At 46.9% G+C, this 21,311-nt stretch overlaps 1 protein-coding gene across 2 annotated transcripts in view; it reads right to left on the reverse strand.

The window, feature by feature from the left end:
• Positions 1–16,381, reverse strand: part of SIPA1L1 (signal induced proliferation associated 1 like 1) — a 446,735-nt gene extending 430,354 nt beyond the window's left edge. For both annotated transcript variants that reach the window (XM_057318467.1, XM_044391372.3), the window contains exons 1-2: positions 16,103–16,381; positions 15,014–15,114 (exon numbers count right to left, since the gene is read on the reverse strand). The gene's annotated coding sequence lies outside the window, so the exon portion shown is untranslated. The remainder of the gene's footprint in view (positions 1–15,013; positions 15,115–16,102) is intronic.
• Between the last annotated feature and the right edge of the window lie 4,930 nt (positions 16,382–21,311).

The raw sequence follows: 21,311 nt of genomic DNA on the forward strand, positions 1-21,311 counted from the left end.
ATGGTGGGATCTAACAAAAGGCCAACTCATAAAAACAGGGGCTGGGGGGGCGTGGGGAAAATGCCGGAGGTGCTGATCAAAGGGTACAGACTTCTAGTTATAAGACAAATAAGTCCAGGGGATGCCATGTACGCGTGGTGACCCTAGTTAACGATACTGGATTGTACACTTGGAAAGACGCGCACACTAAAGGTAATTCTTAGGACGCGCGCACAAAAGATAATTATGTGAGGGAACAGATGTGGTTACTAACCTATGGCGGTAAGCATTTTGCAAAATACATGTATATCAAATCATCACATCTTACACCCTAAAGTTACACAGTGTGATATGTCAATTACGTCTCGATGAAGTTGGAAAAAAAAATAACGTTTTCCCTGCCATGGGCCTTAGCTAAGGTGGTTTAAATGTTACAGGGAAAGAGCCGCCATGGTGGTAGAAAGGGCTGAGTCAGGGGGCGGGGGGGGGGGGGGGAGATGTGAGAGCTGCCTTCCCTATCCGAGAAGCCCTGATTGTCACTTCACTTCCTCTGACCTCGATCCCTCCTCTGTTACAGTTGTCCCCAAAGTACAGAGGGTCAGTGGAGGGGCTTGGCGGGCCTGGGCTGGGGACACCCTCTCCAGTCCCCTCACCGTCACTGTGCAGTTTGGATCCTCAGTCCTTCTCCCTCCCATGCTGACTCCCAGTTCTGTCCACCTCTGCCTGCACAGCCACGGGCTTCAGGGGAAGGCCCCCCCAGAATGAATCCTCATCAGCCTCAGCCAGTCGGTTGGTCTAGTTTGCTTTGCCAGAAGATTGCCGTGGGCAATTGCACGGGGGGGGGGGGGGGGCAATGCAGTCACCCCGCGGCTGAGAAGATGTGAGGGAATGTTGTGAGAGGCGCTTCTGGGAAGGGATTTTTTTTGCTCTTAATGACACGCGCGTGCACACACACACACACACACAGAAGTGACACAAGTGAGGACTTTGTCTTTTTCCTGTCTTGACTGTTACTATCTGCAAGGATGCCTGAAGCCGCCAAAGCCACGAGGAGAGCCATGCTGAGCGGGCATCAGCCTGCAGACCAGTGGAGAAGGATGGGGTCCTTGCTGCAGGCGGGGGGGCCCTCTCTGGAAAACCCAGGCACCGCCCTATGTCACCTTCCTGTTTTATGAGATGCCAAATACCCCTTATAGTTCCAACTCCTTTCTGCTGGGTCTCCTGTTACTTGCAGCCAAAAGTAAGATGGAGACAGATCCATACAGATCCCGGCTCTGCTATTAACTTCTAGCATCCAGGGACACTGTGTAAAGAGAGGATTCTGTTCTGATCCTGTTCGAACCCCCTTATTCCATTGTCTTTGTGCGCACCTCGACAGAGTGCCTTGAAGTGGTCACCCCAGTCATGGGTCAAGCGCCACAAAGAACTCCAGAAATTTAAGACTATCTTTGTTCTCAATCTGTTGCCCTGACCCTCCCCTGCCCTCAATTCTCAAAGCTTTGGACTTCCTTTTTCACCTTCTGGTACGCAACTTCCCTTCGTCCGCAGCCCTAACCTTGAGGACTGCCTCCTGCGTTCGAGCTTAGACTTCCCGCGTTCGAGCTTAGACTTCCCGCGGGTTAAGGCTCAGGTCTCCCTGCGACCGCACTGCCTCTGCAGGACCTACAGCAGCATCCCTGCCTTTCCACCCTCCGCATCTCCCGTCTCACTCAGGGACATCTCGGGATTTTTGCTTCTCTCCTTTTGGGTGTGAGTCTGTCTTCTGGGTTCTGCTGCTGCCCTGTCTGCTTACTCCAATCAGAGGTCTGATTGCATCACCGAGAGTCCTCAAGTCTCTGTCGCGTGGGCTCCACGTTCCCTTGTAAGGTTCCGAGGGGTCTTCAACTCTACTTCCACAGAGGGCGGCTTCTCTTTGGTGCACGCTTCTTGCAAAAACCAGAAGCTGCCGCCTGGGACAGGTCCTCCTCTGGGCCCCCCTGCACCGTTGCCCCTGCCCCTTCTGTGACACACAGGAATTGAACTCTTGAGCTGGCTGTTTGGGGCGGGAAGGAAGGCACTCTCAGATTGGACACGACTCTACGGACTGCTCCCGGCCCTCTCCTCATTCTCAGGTTTAGCAACCAGGGCGTTTTCTGATCAGATTTTCCAGGCCCACAATAAGAAAGCTGCATCAGGAGCTGAGAGGCATGCAAAAACAGGCAAAAAGCTCCCCTGCCCTTGTGCTAGTTGGAGATGCCTGCCTACCTCGAAGGTCCATTCCAGCTCTTAAATTCCATGCTTCCAAATAAGATAGTAAAATATTCAACTTTATGGATTGCTAACAGATTCTTGGACCGAAGCTCGAGCCACCCCCAACACGCCTGATTGGATAACAATGCAAAGTACAGTGGTCTAACATGTGCAACGCATTGCCTCTCCTTTTTAAAAACTCATTTTACGAAACCCCTTAATTGAATCAGGCTTGAACTTCCTGTGGCATAAAACCAAATAGAATTACACTGATGCTAAAAATGTAAATGTATCCCAGATACCACTGGATGATGTATTCACGGGAACACTGAAGCCTGAAGACTTGCGTGCACACACTGGGATAATAGAGCGGAGCCCAAGGATCAAGCATCTGAGATATAAACATTTATGGAAACATTTTAAATTCTCTGCTTTCTTAGGATTTTTAAAAACTAGTTCTGACCTTAGAATCCTAGAATGTCAGACCTGGGACGACCTCTAACAGATCACTGGTAAATGGTAAAAAAGGATGCCTGGAGGGCTAAAGCGACACTCATGGGCGCTCAAAGTACAAACAGGGCTGGCGCTGGGTTTGGTTCAGCACACCTGGATTAAACTTCTATGCTGTGCCTACCATTGATCTGGGTGTGGAGGTCCAAAGGCAGAGAAGAAACAACCACTGCTTGCAACGTAGCTCCAAGTGTCTGGATGTCCAGATCAGCCCTGGTTCTACCTTCTCCCTCATTCTGATGCGACTCCTTGAGCAACAGGAAGCTTTCTCTTTAGCAGCACAGGCTTAAGGGACTAGGAAAAAAATCAAGGCATCTCCCTTTGTTGCCCTCATCTTGAGGCCTGCTCCCCAAGCAGAGCCCCACGCTGAGTCACGGGGGGTCCGTGAGCTCTGCCCCCAGCAGCTTCGCCTTTGCGCCTCCCTCCCCGCTGCATGAGCCCCTCTCGTGTTAGTCGCTCATGACATACCCACGGATAATGGGTAGCTGCAGCCTGGTGACATGTCAGCAGGCCACAGTCTTCCTGCTTGGCAGCAGGTGCCGGGATCTCCTTGGGAGAATGCTTGTACAGCACGTTTACTTTCCTTTTTGTTTTTTTTTCAAAGAGTAGAGTCAGCTCACCAAGGAGGAAAATTGCGCAGCGTGACGCTCTCCCAGCGTGGAGATTTTGGCCCTGATGTTGGGGCCTGGCATCTCTCTTTCGTAGCGCTGTTGCCAGGCAGACTTGTTACTGACACAAATTTCCTCCCCGCTAAGCGGAGTTCTTCCCCCTCCCAACTCCATCATCCCTGCAGCCCGAGCTCGGCTGCAGAGGAAGCCATGCCAGACTCTCTGATTCACGCTCCTAAAATATCAGCCGGCCCGGGTATGCGAGTGATGCGATAAATCTGGAAAACATAAATCAGATTGTTGGATGCTATATCTGTCCACGTGCATAGGCTGCAGCAGGCCTGGAGACATGCCCTGCCTCTCTTGGGGGACTGCACCCAGGAGGAGGTGAAAGGTCACGGCTTCCGGACCCAGGAAAGTGGACGAGGAGGGCAGCAGTTGACACACAGAAGCAGCCTTCAAACCGTTGACACACATCCCAGACCCCAGACATGGGGCCGAAGTGTTCAGTCTTGGAGATTGGCAGGAAGGCTGGAGAAGGAAGCCGGAGGAGAGGCCCTGATGTGGCAAATCTTCCAGCGTCAAGAACTTGTAAAGTCCCTGAGTCTGGACATCAGAGGGAAGGTTGCTTCAGCTTCCCTAGGGCTCCAGTCGAGATGGAAAATCCAATATACAGAACCAAGCAGGTCGGAAGCTTCCTTAGAGAATATTCTAGAAAAAAGTGAACTAACAAGGCCTTTCCTTTGGTGAACAAAGACAAGTGCTTTCCCTGAGCCACTTAGTCATTTCAAAGGCCAGAGGAGAAGGGCCTTGTCCACCTAGCTTAGTTCAGGCCATTTGATCTCACGGTTTCTTGACCTGGGCCTGGGGCAGCGGGCTTGTCACAAACGACGCTACTGCTCTGGGTTGGGATCCTTACTACAAAGGTCGTTTAAATCTGTAGGCAAGTAAAGAGGGTTCATCCCTCAGAGCCTTAAGCCTCAGACACTGCTTTGCTCGGGTTTGGTCCTGCTGCCTCAGTGTGACTCTACCCTAAAGTCAGATCGGATTCTCTGGGGCTTTGTGCCAGAGGATGCCAGGGAAAAACTAGAAGAACGAACAGACGAGGTGGATGGAGTGGGAGGTGCCACCTGGGAGCAGCCCTGAATGTAAATGAAGCGGCCATCAGTGGCCCGCTCCAAAGGGTCTAAGAGGTATGTCCTGGGCAGCCAAGAAAGACCCAGGAACAGACCAACAGGTGGCAGGGCCACTGGCTCCACTGACATCATGGCATCGGACAAGGAGCCCAGCCTACCCGTCTCCAGGTGTTCAGGCAGGTGAGATCATTAACAAGCAACAAGGTGAGATGTTGAGAAATTAATTGTAGCTTATCTTTTCTTCCACTCTGACCTATCAACAAAAACAATGAAAGGATAATTTTCCTCTTTCCCTTCCAGGAAAAACAGGCCGCGCTTTGTGTTCCCAAACCTGGGTGTCTTGACCCCAGGCAGGGAGTTTCCAGCTCTTTGTGCAGTCAGGCCCACCTGGGGGAATTAAGAAGGTAAGGGGAAAGAGGTTTCTATGATTTGTGGGTAAGAGAGTGTCAGGGCCCTATCCCCTCATGGTAGATGGTTCTGGATTTGTGGGATTCTCCACATGACCTGTACTTTTGCGCTTTAGCTGTGAGACGGCTGTGTGCTCACCGTGTGGTCCTGGGAGCAGCATGAAGGGTCCTCCTAGGGGGGCCTGGAGACACAGAGAGGAGCCATCCTTGCCATTGCCTGGACTAGAAGTGCCAACAGGAGGCAGGGACCAGCAGAGGCGTCCAAGAGCAGAAACTGCCGCAGGGACAGGAGTGATCCACACCAGTTTCAGTAAGGTAGTGAGTGAGGTGACCTTGAAGGTCTTCCAGGTCCAATATCCCATATCCCTGTATCACATACAATTCTGCAAGCTCTCTGCCTCCTTTTCACGAACTGATCTTCCCCCGTCCCGTGACTCAGCACAACAGACACCGCGCCCGCAGACGTCCAGCTCACAAGGACGCTCTGGTGTCCCCTCTACCTGGGCCACGGCGACGGCGGCCCAGCGGTGCACATCTGCATGCTGTCATCCCGAGAGAAGTCCGCGCATGCGGGCCTGCGGGGAAGGCATGTGCCTCAGATTGGCCAAGTCCAAGATGTCGACAAAACATTACATAAGCTTTTGGATTGAATGAAAAAAGCTTCTATTCTTTTCGTTGTCGGACTGCAAAACCGACAGCCGCACACGATCAGGCAGCAACATGCAGGGAGCCAGTCCCCTGTTTGCACAGGAAGCTCTGGCGGGCTCTGTCTTTTTCTAGAATCACACCGGCGAGCCAGCCAAGGTCTCTACTCTGGCCCTGACCCATGACTGGCTTTCACTCGATTGCTGAGTTCAGCCAACTTCTTGGGTCATCTCCGCAATAAAGGCAACACTGCCACGCGCAGGACTGAGCTTGCCTTCTCACCGGACTTTGGCCAGGCCTGTTCAAAGTCCCAGGATGTCCCATGACAGGGCAGAGGCCACAGGGGACTGCACCGGTGGGTTGACTGGTTTCCTCACATCCCAGTCCTGTCCCTCCATCTCTATTCCACTTTCCAGTGTGCCCCCCACCATGCTCACCCTTTCTTCTCTATTAGTAAACTCCTAAGGGTTTAAACATTTCTTTCTCCGGGAAGCCCCACTAACCACCCAGGCAAAATTCAGTGCCTCTGTCTCTACACTGGCCCACAGTTTCATGTCCCTGTGGATTGCAGTTAATTGCTTACTTGTCCTTCTCACCTACCACATAAAAATTCTTGGGGAAGAGAAGCCACAGCTTATCAATCCCTGAAACTTGCATGATTTGGGTGTAATAAGTACTTTTCCTTACCTCACTTACAACTTCATTTTAAAAGTAATACTCTATAGGGACATCTGGGTGGCTTAGTCTGTCAAGGGTCCGACTCTTGATCTCAGCTCAGGTCTTGGTCTCAGGGTCCATGAGTTCAAGCCCTGTGTTGGGTTCCACACTGAGCATGGAGCCAAGAAAGAAAGAAAGAAAGAAAGAAAGAAAGAAAGAAAGAAAGAAAGAAAGAAAGAAAGAAAGAAAGAAAGAAAGAAAGAAAGAAAGAAAGAAGAGGAAGGAAGGAAGGAAGGAAGGAAGGAAGGAAGGAAGGAAGGAAGGAAAGAGAGAGAAAGAGAGAGAGAAAGAAAGAAAGAAAGAAAGAAAGAAAGAAAGAAAGAGAGAGAGAGAAAGAAAGGGAGAAAGAAAGAAAGAAAGAAAGAAAGAAAGAAAGAAAGATGAAAAGAAAAAGAGAGAGAGGGAAACAAGCCATAAGTGACTCTTAACGACAGAGAACAAACTGAGTGTTGATGGAGGGAGGTGGGTGGTGGGTGGGCTAGGTGGGTGAGGGGCATTAAGGAGGGCCCTTGTTGGGATGAGCACCGGGTGTTGTATGTGGGTGATGAATCACTAGATTCTACTCCAGAAACTAATATTGCTCTGTACGTTAACTAACAAAATTTAAATTAAAAAAAAAAGTAATAGTGTATAGATGGAGAGCCCAAACCCTAGCAATATCTGATTTTCAAAAGGGATCACAAGCTATCCAAGTGAAAAATTCTCATAAAGTTGCTTCTGGAAAGATACATTTCTTTTACAAAATTACGGTAAAATATACATAAAATTTACCACTTCAAATAACCATTTTAGAGTATACAGTTCAGCAGCATTAAACATATTCTCACTGTTGTGCAACCATCACCACCATCCATCTCCAGAACGTTCTCCTCTCTCCCAACTGAACCTCTGTACCCATTAAACACTAACTCCCCACTCCCCATTTCTCCCAGCCCTGGCAGCCGCTGTATCACTTCCTGTCTGTCTGAATTTGAGGCTCCAGGTACCTCATAGAAGTGAATTATACAATATTGGTCTTTTTGTGACCGTCTTATTTCACTTAGCATACTGTCCTCAAGATTCATCGCGTGCATGTGCCAGAATTTCCTTCCTTTGAAGGCTGAATAATATTTCATCGTATGTATATGCCACGTTTTGCTTATTCCTCTGTCCACTGATAGACACGTGGGCTGCTGTCATCTCTTCGCTATTGTGAATAAAGCTGCTATCAACATGGGTGTACAAATACCCTCTTGAGACACTGATTTCACTTCTTTTGGGTGTAAATCCCAGAAGTGGAACTGCTGGATCCTATGGTAATTCTACATTTAATGTTTGGAGGAGCCTCCACACTGTCTCCAGACGCTGCACCAGTTTGCATTCCCTGCAACAGGCAAGGATTCTAATTTCTCTGTATCCTTGACAACACTTACTATTTTCTGTTTTTCATAGTGACCATCCTAATGGGCATGAAGTAGTATCTCATTGTGGCTTTGATTTACATTTCCTTAATGATCACTAAAGTTGAGCAAAAAATAAATTTCTTTAATATGTGTTTCCAGCTTGGGGGATCTGGGTGACTCAGTTGGTCGGGCGTCCAGCTCAGGTCATGATCTTGGGGTCCTGCGATCGAGCCCTACATCAAGCTCTGCACTCAGTGGGGAGTTTGCTTCAGATTTTCTCCCTCTTTCTATCCCTCCCCCTGCTCTCTGAATGAATGAATGAATGAATGAAATCTTTAAAAAAATATGTCTTTTTAGGTTGTTGAAGAAATATAGCATGTACTATAGACAGTTTTAAAAATATAGACACAAAAATTATAGAAAAGTACAGGAATATGCAGGAGGAAAAAAAAATATGTGTAACCCAGTTACCTAGAGATAAACACTGTCGACATTTTGGGACTCTCCCTCCGGTCTTTTTTTCTATGGAAGCACATTTTTATGGCAAAAGAGTTTGTAACATTTTGGGGCCAAGGCTTTTAAAAAGCAGAGGTGCCCCCTTCGTCCTCCTTCCCCTTCTGCCAGCTCGATGAGGGTGGTGAGCCCTAGGAGACGGGGGAGCCAAAAAGGGGAAGGAGCCTGGTTTCCTGAAAACTTAGTGGAACCGAGTGGAAGAGAGGCAACTGCTGACCAGGAAGACTTGCTTCAGACTGCCGTGAGAGTGAAAACTGCATTTCTGTTTATGACAGCATAGTCTGTTCCACCTTCTGCTCCATCAGAGGATGCAACTTAATTACCCAGTACCCTACTGTTAGACAATTGGAATGCATCACCGCATTCTGAGGAATAGATATGTGTTTCAGTTCAACAGCCCAGTTGTTGGGTGTAGCAGATAAAATGCTTTCGGCTGCAAGTAACAGAAAACCGAGTTAAAACTCATAAACAAGGAGGGACTTTTTGGCTAACTGGGAGTCCAGAGGTACAGTGAGCAGCACTGATGGCTACAATGACATGAGGACTCTCTTCCTCCCTCCCCTCTCTTTCACACCCGATATGGGTTGCCTCCTGGGGCTAATTCCCTGGTGATTATAGGAGGTCTGGCAGCAGCAAGGTCCACATGCTCTCCCATGAAACAGGAGAGATTGTTTCCCATAATCAACCAATAGCAGCTCAAAGCTTTGTGCTGATTGGCTCATCCCTGAACTACACTCTGTGGCCACCACAACTGGACTTCCAGTGGTCTGGACTGATCAGGGACATACTCTAGAGCCGAAGATAGGCTTGGGCCCAGCCACACCCCATAGCTGCCACCAACAGTGCTTATTTCTATAGAGGGACAGAGAGCCTGGATTACCCAGATGCAGAGAAGAAAGTCGCCTGATTCTAGCTTTCTCTGAAATAGACTAAAGCTCCTTTGGAGCTGCCGAACAAAAATCAGGTAATTTCCCCCTTATATGCATTGAAATATGTCTTTGAAAAAATTACTTTCTGCAAAAAAAGAAGATTGAAACCATGAAAGAGGTCGATAATTTAAAGACAAGGACACAGAGTCAACAACCAGGGGAAAATTAAATGACTTGGAAACAAAGTCCAGGTATCTCAGAAAGAATATTTTACAGGAGGCACTTCTATGGTGGGATGGCACCAAGTAGAAGAAAAGAGGACAGTGGCATATCCCGATGTTGTGTGCAGGATATTTAAGCTCAAACTTGTTTCTCAGTCTGTTCTCTGTTATTGGAACACTTTGCTCACTTATCATCCAAATTAAGCACGACTGTCAAGGACACAGTATCTATGCTAAGTTCAGGCTACATACGCTGACCTCAGCTTTTCCTCCAGACATGTAAATGCATTTTCCTGGACATTATACCATGTTCTAGAAATAAAAGAGAGGTAGTTAGGTGAATGCTTTTTGCCCTATACTGTGTTACTTTTCCTCTAAGACAGGCATTAGAGACGTTTTACTTATTGGTTCAGAGAGGAACTGGGCCAATTATTTTAACGCACACAAAAAATAATTCCTTTCAGCACAGACGCTCTTTGATTGACTTAAAACCCCTGCGTGTAAAATCTGCACAAACAAAAGAAATGTGAAGAGAGAACTGCTATAATGAGCTTAAGTTCAAATGGCAAGGCAGGTGTTGAATTTCAAACTAATTGGTAATGCCAACCCCAAATGGTCTAATTCACCTTCTCCGTTGCTCTATAGGGAGAACAAAAGCAAGAAAGCCTGTTTTTCTGCCCTGATTCCTCCCCAGTGCAATCCTTTCCAATCTTTCCGATGCAATCCTTAAAATCCAGCTCACTTTCCATCCTGCCCTGGACTCTTCCTGAACTACTCCAACCCTTGTCTTCAGACTGCCTGGCACTCACTGAAACGGACCAAAGACTGGGGGTTAAAATCTCAGACTGTGACATCAGACCTGCAATCAACCTAGATCCTCGGTCCGCTACTGGGACCTGGGGTTCCGCCACTCTGAAAAATGACTGTGAGGATAAAATGAAGTCATGCTTGACGAGAAGCAGTCAATAAATGTCAGCTCTTATTAATATATTAATATTTTATAGCGAGTCTCCTCCCCCCTGGCCTGGAGTAGCACAACATCGGGCAGAGAGAATCTGCTCAAACTATCCCTGTTGCTTTGGACAGAAGGGAATTGAAAATGTTTCCCAAAGTGGAGGATGGTTGTGGACCCGGCTGGACAGAAAGGCCAAGGGCTGTTACGGCAAGGGTCATACCATTCCAAAACGGGCCCGCAGCAACTATTCCCTAAATCTAGCATGAAGCAGCTACAAATTCCAACCAATTCCGGTGGCAGAAAGAAACCCCAGGACCACTGCTATCAGACCGAGAAGTTAAACAGAGGCTGTGAATGTCAACATACTGTTCAGAAGAGCACTGCTAGTCAGAACTTTCTGTTTGATGGCTGGCCAAACAGGAATTGGGGTCTTGATGGAATTTCAACATGGGCCAAACTCATAAATTTTATTTGTTAGATTGTAATGGGTTTGGAGAGCAGAGGCAATGCTTAACATTTTTAAGGGAACAACAGATTTTCAATCACCTAAGAGTCAATAAATGAGCCGCTTACAAAGGATCTTTATGTCTTTGTTAATTGAAACAAATCCGTTAGGCCCCGGAGTGAACAATACAAGCTCACCAGCACTTGTACTTGGCATGATGGAAGTTTCTTTCTTTCTTAAACACAAATGCTGGTTGCTTATTCATGGCCAGTGGTAAGAGCCTGGACCAGAAAATGGTGTAAACCAGCCTCAAAGCTCTGACTCTGTTTTCCACTAGGGGAGATCTTGGGAAAGTTACATACTCTCTCCAGATACCCATTTCCTCATCTGGGAAATGGGAATAATAATTCTCCCCACCTCGAATAGTTGCCATTAAACAAGCCAATTCATGTAAAGAACTCAGCCCCATATCTGCCATGTAACAACTGTCCAATAAATACAAGCAATTACAGTAATAATTATTCCACAATTCGGATTTCTTGCTATTTTTTTTTTAGCGTTGTCTTCACACGCTGTTTAACCACATCTTTGCATGAAACTTGGAGACAGCACTTGGCTGTTTTAAGGAACTTGCAATTCTTTAACCAATAAATCTTCTGATGGGTGCTCTGTGGATATCAAGAACGCTAAGGATAAGGGTTGTCACCAGCATTGCGTAGGAGACGGCAGAATCAGACCCAAGGTGAGCGAAATTGATATAATTTACAACTGCTTATTTGAGATATCTGCTCCTCTTCCAAATTGAGTTGTTTTCCTACCCTCAGCAAAACACACTTCAATTTCTTCTCTGACCTGAGAAAACGTCTATAAATCAAATAACTACCACATCATCTATGCCCTTGAACTGAATCCGGGAAACCGTGAGTTATGATGCTGTGTGCCTAATACAGCAAGAATGAGCTTAAAGTAATTCTGCTCAGAGACCTTTACAGGATAGGTGCTTTTTGTGCGTCTTCTCCGGGGATGTCATGGCCTTGCTGGCACTGAGGAGCGCCAGGAGCTGTGATAGGGTCCTGAGCAGTGATGGATTGCGCCTCTCACCTGGACCCTTGGCGAACAGGACCGCTTTGGGAGGCCACTCTCCAGGCATTTCTGCTTGTAAAGGAAGCATAATCCTTGACCTGCACGAGGCCTGGAATTCCCGTGGCAGCCTCATTATAGGAAGGCTCTAACCCCGGAGGCCAAAGGCCACAGCCCCCGACGGCCCCTCGTGAGCCACTGAGAATGCAGTGAGCAAGGAAGACGTGGTGCCGCCCCCTGGGAGCTGACCGTCCAGGGGAAGGACAGCAGCTCAATATTGGGCAAACATGAATTAATCCCAACTGTAACGAGCACCGTGAAGTACAGAGCAGTGCCGGATTTTATACTGGGACCTACTGGGAGGGGGAAAGGGGGGCTAGGCATGAAATTGAAAACACGTGTTTTATATCGAAGTCAGCACGGATACATGACGTGGAACACCAGCTTTGCTTCAGCTCTAAAGATAAAGCTGGGGACAGCCGAGAAACGTCACATCTCCCCGAGGTGGGGCTGGCTGTGTCTCTCCCGGGTTCGGGGATGAGGCTCCAAGCAGCGTGGTGCGGCCGAGCAGGAAGTCTGAGTGGCCCCGGCAGGGGCACAAGGGCTTGGTCTGTGGGGGTGAAGCCCTCCGAAGAAAGGAGGAGGGTCCCGACAGGCTGGGGAGCGGCCTGTGGCCAGGAGATACCTGGCCCGGAATGGCAGCCCCCAACTGGCTACAGCTTTCTCAAAACTCTTCACGCAGCTTTCAGACTGTCTTCTCAGCCCGGGCCGCCCCTCTAAGTTGTCACCTAATCTTCACTCAGGATGTGTGTGTGTGTGTGTGTGTGTGTGTGTGTGTGTGTGTGTATGAGAGAGAGAAAGAGAGAGAGAGAATGGGGGGGGGAGGCAGAGGAGAAGAGGAGAGGAAACACTTCTGGCTCACTCCCCTTTCCTTCTCTACTCTGTTCATCCCTCTCTTCGGACACCTGTCAACTCGTCTGCTCGTTATCTGTTTTCAGTCCATCCCGCTGGACACAGTGGGCTCAAAGGCAGCGGCCAGATAAAGTCAGCCATCATCTGAACTCTCCCGCACTCCGCTGCCACAACTCTGGCCTCTTCAAACTTCTCTCACTAGATCTGCAGGTGGCATTTCAGAGGTGGGGAGCAGGGGCGCTCAGATTGCCATGGGGTGAGCAGTGACAGATGGGGAGAGAAAGGCACGGAGGTAGAGAGCACAGCCTCCTGTTTCATAAAACACGTGGGATGGAAACACTTGGAGAAGTCTCACCCCCAACCACCCCTGAGGCGGGAACAGCTGCAGGACAATCTCCAGGACCCAGAAAGCTCACAGCACAGAACGTGAATGATTCCAGGGACTCGCCCTAGAGTTACCGAATCCTTGAATTCTTGACCGTCATCAGATCTATAAAAGTCCTAAGTCAAATGCATTAAAGGATAACTAAAACATTAAAATGACCCCTTAAAAACTTTCATAATTTTATTACAATAGGAACCCAGTTATTTGTAATAGACATCTCACCTAGATCCCTTAACATGTGTCACTAGCAGTTGCCTTGCTCTCAGAATAGTTTGTCACATAAAAAAGTTTTTATACGTGTGACAATAATTACGATGACAGAGAATGCCTGTGTTGACACATGGATACTGACAATTAGTATCATGCTCCCCGAGGTTTGCACCCCCGTAAACCAGCCTCACTGCAAAATTTGATGCCTGAAGATAGAGAATACATTTTTAAAAATTTAATTTAATTTATGGTATATTTCAAACCAGTATTGGGTTGATATGTTGCCTGCTTTAGGGTCAGAGGAAAGAGAGACCCCTCTACCCTACCTCACATCTTACCCAATAATTAATTCCTTGTGATTAAAGAGCCAGACATAAAATTAACAATCTAAAATATATGTATATGTAGGAGACCTAAAAAAAAAAAAAAAAACCAACATTGGGGATAGGGAAAGTCACTTAAAACGAGACTCTAAATCCAGAAACCTGAAACAAAATAACTGACAAATTTGATTGCATGAAAATGGCAAATCTTGCAACTAAAAAAGATAACATGAACAAAATTATAAACAATGGTGTAGCACTATGGAAAACAGTATAGAGGTTCCTGGAAAAAATTAAAGAAAGAACTACTGTATGATCCAGTAATTCCACTACTGGGTATTTACCTATAGAAAAACGCTAATTTGAAAAGATAGATGTACCCTTATGTTTATTGCAGCATTACTGACAATAACCAAGACATAGAAACAACCTAAGTGTCCACTGACAGACGAATGAATAAAAAAAGATATGGTGCACACATACACACTGGAATATTATTCAGCCATAAAAAGAAGGAAGTCCTGCCATTTGTGACACCACGGATGGACCTTGAGGACAGTATACTAAGTGAAATAAGTCAGACAAAGAAAGACAAATACTGTCTGATCTCCCTTGCATGTGGAATCTAAAAAGCTGAACTCACAGACACAGACAGTAGAACGGTGGTTGCTAGGGACAGGGAAAGAAATGGGGAGATGTTGGTCAAAGGCTACAAACTTCCAGTTACCAGAGGAATAAGTTCTGGGGATCTAATGTACAGCATGGTGACTGTAGTGAATACTGTGTTGTATACTCAACAGTTGCTGAGAGTAGATCTTAAATGATCTCACCACACACACACACAAAGAAATTACGTGAGGTGATGGACGTGTTAGCTTCCCTTACTGTGGTGATTATTATGCAATAAAAATATCTATGTCAAATCATCACATTGTACAGCTTAAAGTTATATGTCAATTATAACTCAATAAAGTTAGGGGGGAAACCCCAAAAAACAAAATTAAAAAGAGAATGTCCAGACTGGAAGCAACTAGAGACATCCTTACAAGCTATCTCCCAGGCAAGTTTTCTGCAGCAGAATCCCTCTATCTGTGACACTCAGACTTCACAGAGCATACATCTCTCCCTAATACAATGTGCTTTGGACCAAGGTTTATATAGAAAATTTTATTTGTACATCCCCTAAATTCAATATAACATTTTAAACAAAGCGGTATGCGTGTGGGGTGGGAGGAGTTCTCTAGCTACTTTCCAAATATAATTGGAAGAATGTCAGAATCACATGCAGATGTTGTGAAAAGCACTCAATGTCAACAAAGGGATTGAGTCAGATATTGACAATACTCAGGCCATGTGACTACACACATGCAAATATCTGTGAAAAGTCATTCACTGTTTGGTCATCAGGAAGCAACCTTTGGTGCAACTGACATGCTAATTTGTTACACATAGTTCCTGCAACTGACATGCTAATTTGTTACACTTACTGACATTGTTCTGTCTTCTAGGAAATTGGTTGGTAGTGATGAATTGATAGGAGAGGAGCTGCTGTAACATCTCATTCAGTGTCTGGTTTTTAGGAAAGTTCCTGATGGTAAATGAGAAATGCTTGTATTCACAACCAGTAGTACAAACAAAGGATTAATATCGAGAAAATATATCAAATAGCTCATTCAAATGTGAAGGGAAAAACCACCACTAGAGGACAGGTAAAGAGTGGAAATGGACAATTCACAACAGAAAAAATGTAAAATTAGACAATAAATGCAAGCAATACTCAACCTCACTGATAAAGAAGGAAACACATTAAATACAATAAAATAATGAACTACCATTTTTTAAAATTTATCATATCGACAAAGAAAAAGTATGATAATATTAAGAGTTGTTGAGGATATAGGAAATCAGGCTCTTTTACATTGCTGATGGCTGTGTGTGTTGATAAAGGTATTTTTTTTTAAAGATTTTATTCATTTATCTGAGAGACAGAGATAGCGAGAGAGAGCACGAGCAGGGAGGAGAGGGAGAAACAGTCTCCCTGCTGAGCGGGGAGCCCAATGTGGGGCTTGATCCCAGGACTCAGGGATCATGACCTCAGCCGAAAGCAGACACTTCACCGACTGAGCCACCCAGGCATCCTGATGAAGGCATTCTTCAAGGCAAATTGGCAATGTCTATTAAAGTTGTCATATACACATGCTCTACTCTAACGATTTATTTCTAAAACACTGTTACTCAGAAATACCTGTATGCACAAATATATGTGTCTGTATGAGGATAATTATCATGGCATTATTTATAATAGCAAACAATTTTGAAGATATCCAAAAGTACACCAACAATGTAAAGACATTACTCATGAAATGCTGTACAGTTGTTAGAAAGAGCAGGATAGACTTATATGTGCTGAAGTGGAGAAGTCTCTGGGACATAGGACGTGAACAAAGAAAGTTGCAGAGCAATACGTAGAATATCCCATGTTGATGTATATGCCTCTCCCTATAAATATAAATAAATGGAGAGAGAGACACACACAAATAAGTAAGAAAAGAGACTGAACTGTTGAGAGCAGTTACCTTCGGGAAAGAAGTCATCCTTGGAGGAGCTGGTGGAGACATGTCCTCATTCACTAAACGTTTCAGTTTCTTCCCTGGGTCACGCTCCTTGCTGTAGGCGGATATGTTCCCAGGCTGGGGACCTCAGGAATGGCTACACGACTTGCGTTACTCAGAGAAGTGATGTTCGTCACTTTTGTGCTGAGTTCTGGAAGTCAGGGCACCATTTGCTTTGTCCTTTTCTTTCTGCCATGAGATTGACAATGCTCCAGATAGCTAGGTTTTTCCATCAGCTTTAGTTCTGGAGTGAAGAAGGCAAGAAACACAGCTGTAGTGGACTCACAGAAAACGTGCAGTGGGAATAAGAAATATGCACTTGTGGCTATAGGCTGCTGAGATCTGGGGGTGTTTGTTACTGCAGTATAACATGACCTATTCTGATTGATACAAAAAGAGGAAGACTTCTACAGTTTTTTCTCTATGTGTTTCTCTATTGTCTGAGCATTAAATGTGTGTGTGTATATATATATATATATATATATACATATATATATATATATATATATTCATGTATTACTTGTATAATACACTAATTTAAAAAAATTGACATCTTGGCAAAATGACGTATAAATGACTATATGTCAAGGACCTACGGGATTGTTGACAAATAAAAATTGCAAGGTTCAATCCTGGGATTCCAAGGGCCATGCTGAAGCGCCTGCCTGAGACTGGCAGGCCAATACACCATGGCTACAAGCTAGAGTGCTGTGAAAACGTAGAAGTTGTGTTGTCAAGCCAGGGGCCAAGAAATTAGGGTGGTTAATCGGACATGTAAGAATTCTTGTGCACAATAGCGGGGGATGGGGCAGTAAACAGCCACCTACTCAACCACAGGATCAAAGGCATCCCAATAAACGGTGAGACCACAGTAATTGCTTTTTTTTTTTTTAAAGATTGATTTCCTTTAGAGAGAGAGAAAGAGAGAGCACATGAGTAGGGGGAGGGGCAGAGGGAGAGGGAGAGACTCTCAAGCAGACTCCGTGCTGAGCACGGAGACCGATGCAGGGTTCAATCCTCGGACCCTAAGACCATGACCTGAGCCGAAATCAAGAGCTGGCCACTTAACCAACTGAGCCACCCAGGTGCCCCACAGCGGTTGCTTTTATAACTATTGAAAGACACGGTTCTTCAGCAATAGTTACAATTATTGCTGACTCACAGTTGTCTGAATATGTCTGTTTCTTTGGATGTGTCCTAAACACAAAGAATTTGAGAACCACTGACCCAGAAAATAGAGTAAATCATTGCATGTAGACGCTTATTTCCTAGTGGCTGCTGTCCCTTGCTCAAATTCCAGACTCTCCGGCCTTACTCAGAGACCGAGCACCTCCTCCCTGTCAGGTAGTCTAACTGCAGTCAGCAGTACAGACACCACCTCTGCTCCCAAGCTCACAGCCAAGCTGAGGCAGATCCGTGAAAAATTTACAACCAGAGGAAGGGCTAACAATAACAGCAGTAGTAACGCTTTCTCAAGGGAGTGGTAGTTTCCAAACATGGTGCCAGGTACACAATTTCTAATTCTCAGAAAAGATCCTGCAAGCCAAGTATGATTACCGCTACTCTTTCAGATGAGGAAATGGAAGTTGAGAGAAATTAAGAAACCCCCTTCAGTTTGGACAGGCGGTAGATAGGGGTCAGTCTCAAGGTCTTTTTGTTGTCTACAGCAAGTCACCTCCTCTTAAAGGGAGGAATAAATAATAGCTGGGGGGGTGGCTAAACTTCGAATCAGAGCTTTAACCTTCAGAGTACCGTGCAGAGATCCAGCCTTTTGCTTCTGCCGGCCCCGGAGGGCAATGCAGAAGTCTGGTTAGTGGCCAGCCCAGCAATCTGACTTAGGTTAGTTATGGTTAGCATTCCTCTCGACTCTGCCTGCACCCCCTCCTTCTTCTAGTGCTGGGAGTAAACATCTCGCTTGCTTGGGGCACAAGGGTGGGGGTGAGGAAAGTCTTCACAGTAGCTCTGCTATTGTGCAAAGGATTCTGGAAGAGGCCGATCTAGCTTGTGGTGACACTGGGGACCCCAAGGTCCAACCTATCAAGTCCCTTCTGTGACTGAGGTTAGGGAATTGGTCACAGCTATTTGCCCTCAGCTCAGTACTCTGTTTAACATTCTTCCTGGTTAAGCACTCAGCACAGAGAAATGCCCTAAGAAATCTAACTCAGGTCTGTTCTCAGTTACTTAAGGAAGTTCAACCTGAATAAGGTTATGGCAAGGCTCCCAGCCCCCAAACTGCTGTCACATGGGGCTCATTTTCCCACTCAGCAGGAGAATAGAGAAGAGTGAGCAGAGAAGGTTTCACCAGAAAAGCCTAAAAGAGCCTGAAAGACCCCGAACAAGAGGCTTTGGGGATGGTCTCCTTTCCTGGGCTCTGCCCTGGGGCCGAGGGTACCTGGGTCAGTTGGCCTTGCGTCCAAGATTCAACGAGGCCTCCCGAGCACCCAGAATAGAGTCAGGAGCTTCTTAGCCAGATGACAGAAATTCTAGACAACCTGCAGGATGGCAAGTCAGATTCCAGTGAGTGGCTCAGCTCGATACTGTGTCTGGAAGTAGGGAAAAAAAGACTTGGCTCTGGGGTCAAGCACAGTGCCAAAAGGAGAATAGGAGCTAAGTGTTGAATGAATAAAAGCACAAACAGATGAGGTGTACAGGGAAGGACATACTTATCGGAAAACTCTAAATACTGGATGTTTTCACAGTCCTTGGAGAGCCTGCTTTCTAGAAGCCTCACGTTGAGGTAAATTAATGTGACCTTCAGTATTGTGGTTGTCTTAGTTCAGACTGTTGTAACAAAATACCACAGACTGACATTTATTTCTCATAGTTCTGGAGATTGGAGGTCCAAGATCAAGGCGTGGGCTAGTTCAGTTCCTTGTGAGAGCCCTCTTCCTGACTTCAAGATGGCTGCCTTCTCCCTGTGTCTTCACATGGCGGAGGTAGAGAGCTCTGGCCTCTCCATCTCTTTTCTATAACGATGCCAGTCCCTCTGTGGGAGCCTCACCCTCAAGACCTTATGTAAACCTAATCACCTCCTGAAGGACCCTCTTCCAAATACCATCACGATGCAGGTTAGCAATTCCGGTGGGGCATAAACAATCAGTCCCTAACAGTAGTGTATTAAGATTGCATGTTTGGGGGCTCTGCTTTTGTACAAAAGTTCGATCACTGAGCTAGACAGAATTCTAAGATAGCCCCCAAGATTCTTGCCCCTACAGTGTGCATGTCCTGTATAATCTCCTTCCTGGAGATAGGTGGGCCTGACCTAATCAGTTGCGTTCCTTAAAAGAGGGTCTAGAGGTCTGAGATGGAAGAAGGCCGAGAGACTGGGAGCATGAGAGGGGTTTTGCTAGGGCCTTGAAGGAACTAACAGCTATGTTGTGAGAGAGCCTATGGAAGGGGCCACATGGTGAGGAGATGTGGGAGGCTTCCAGGAGCTGAGGGCAGTGCCCGGTGATAGCCAACAAGAAAATGGGAACCTCAGTCCTACAACCAAAGGCAACTAAATTCTGCCCAAAGCTATGTGAGCGCGGGAGTGGACCCCATGCTTCAGACATGGCTCCTCCCAGCGGACACCTTGATTCCAGCCTCCTGAGACCCCGAGCAGAGAACACACCCACACCATGACAGGGGCCCGATCAACAGACCTGTGATCATAAATCTGGCCTGTCTCAAGCCCATGAAGCTTACGGTAACTTGTTACACAGCATAGGAAACCAACGCACTCTCCTTTCTGCAGCACATCGGTCCCCGCCTCTGGTCCCTTTGTCTTCTCAAAAACAACTTCTGTGGTTGTTGACTACCTTTCTCCCTTATATGAATAAACCATCTCTTTTCCATTTCCTTTTTCTTTTCTACCAGTTCCTTTGGGAATTTATATAGTAATTAAGATCTGCTCTGCACACGCTGTTATTTTTAACACTATTGAACACAAAAAGCTCTGTTACCTTCTTCCCAACCTCTACAAAGCATTTCCAGGGCACGCATCACTGTGAGGCTGCTGTTTTCCTCCTTCTCAACCAGTGTTGGGAGCTCCCAAAGCTTAACGTTATGTTTATTACGTAACAGCAAGACAGAAGCCCAAACAACCTGCTGCTGGGCTTTTAAATAGAGCAGCAGCAGCAATCTCTTCGGGGCTCGATGAAGAGCAACTTCAAATGTCTCCTAATTTCAGCAATTTTCTGGTCTATAGAATAAAAAGTCTAAAAATGGCTCTGAACATATTTAAGTGCACTCACAGGAAACCCACCCCTCCCCCTCCAGCTAGGCCGCTGCAAGGGGGCGGGACTCGAGAGGGAGGGGCGCCTGGGGCTGTTGGGCTTTGCAGGCAGCCTCTCAAGGACTGTTGCCCTGTGCAAGATGCTGTCAGGGGGGAAAATGGGAAAGGCGTGGAAGTGGAGCCTTTGCAGGTTGGCACTACAGTCACGTGACTTGGTGGCAGGTCCTCCCTCCCTGGGCTCCCTGTTCTCATTGGCAGGACCCTTAGCAGTTGCATTCAGGCAGAGGACCCTCCGTTGCATTGAGAACCCACTCAATCCGGTTTGAGAGGAGGCAGCGGCTCGGCTGGGGCCATCCACTGAGTACAGTTTGTGTGGCTTCCTTTGACCACCGCAGGTCAGTTTTATTCTCAGGCACCAACTCCCCCCTTCAGTGCCCCTCACCTCCCCCACTTCACCCCGAATCTCTGGGCTTAGCCATGGGAAAAGAGTGCCTCTTTCCCCTCTCCCACGCACCTACCCCGGGCTGACTGGGTGGGCTCCTCTCAAATCCACACTGTGGCCAGGGACATGGAACCCAGCGTTTGGCCAGGAGCGGGCGCGTATCTGCTTCTAGAGCAGGACGATGAGGTCACAAGCACTGAGAGTGGGGGAGGGATGTGTCCCCAGCAGAAAATCAGGGTGCTGTTAGCAGAAGAGGGTGGAATGGATGCTGGGTGGGCCAGAACCGATGTCCTCTAGCCACCTGCCCTGTTCTAAAGCAGGAGAGGGTTGGGAACATTTCTGGCCTGGAGAGGCAATCAGGAGCAAAGGATCTCTCCTCCCCTCTATGCTTCCACTGAGCCACCCAGAATCCCGTGTGTTCACCTGTACCTGCATATGCACCGCACCTGCTCACCAGCCTCCAAGAGGAATCAAGGTGTGCATTTATAGCGTGTTTTTTCCTCTGCCTGAGCCCT

The sequence above is a fragment of the Ursus arctos genome, unplaced genomic scaffold (assembly GCF_023065955.2).
Source record: "Ursus arctos isolate Adak ecotype North America unplaced genomic scaffold, UrsArc2.0 scaffold_25, whole genome shotgun sequence".
Taxonomy (NCBI): domain Eukaryota; kingdom Metazoa; phylum Chordata; class Mammalia; order Carnivora; family Ursidae; genus Ursus; species Ursus arctos.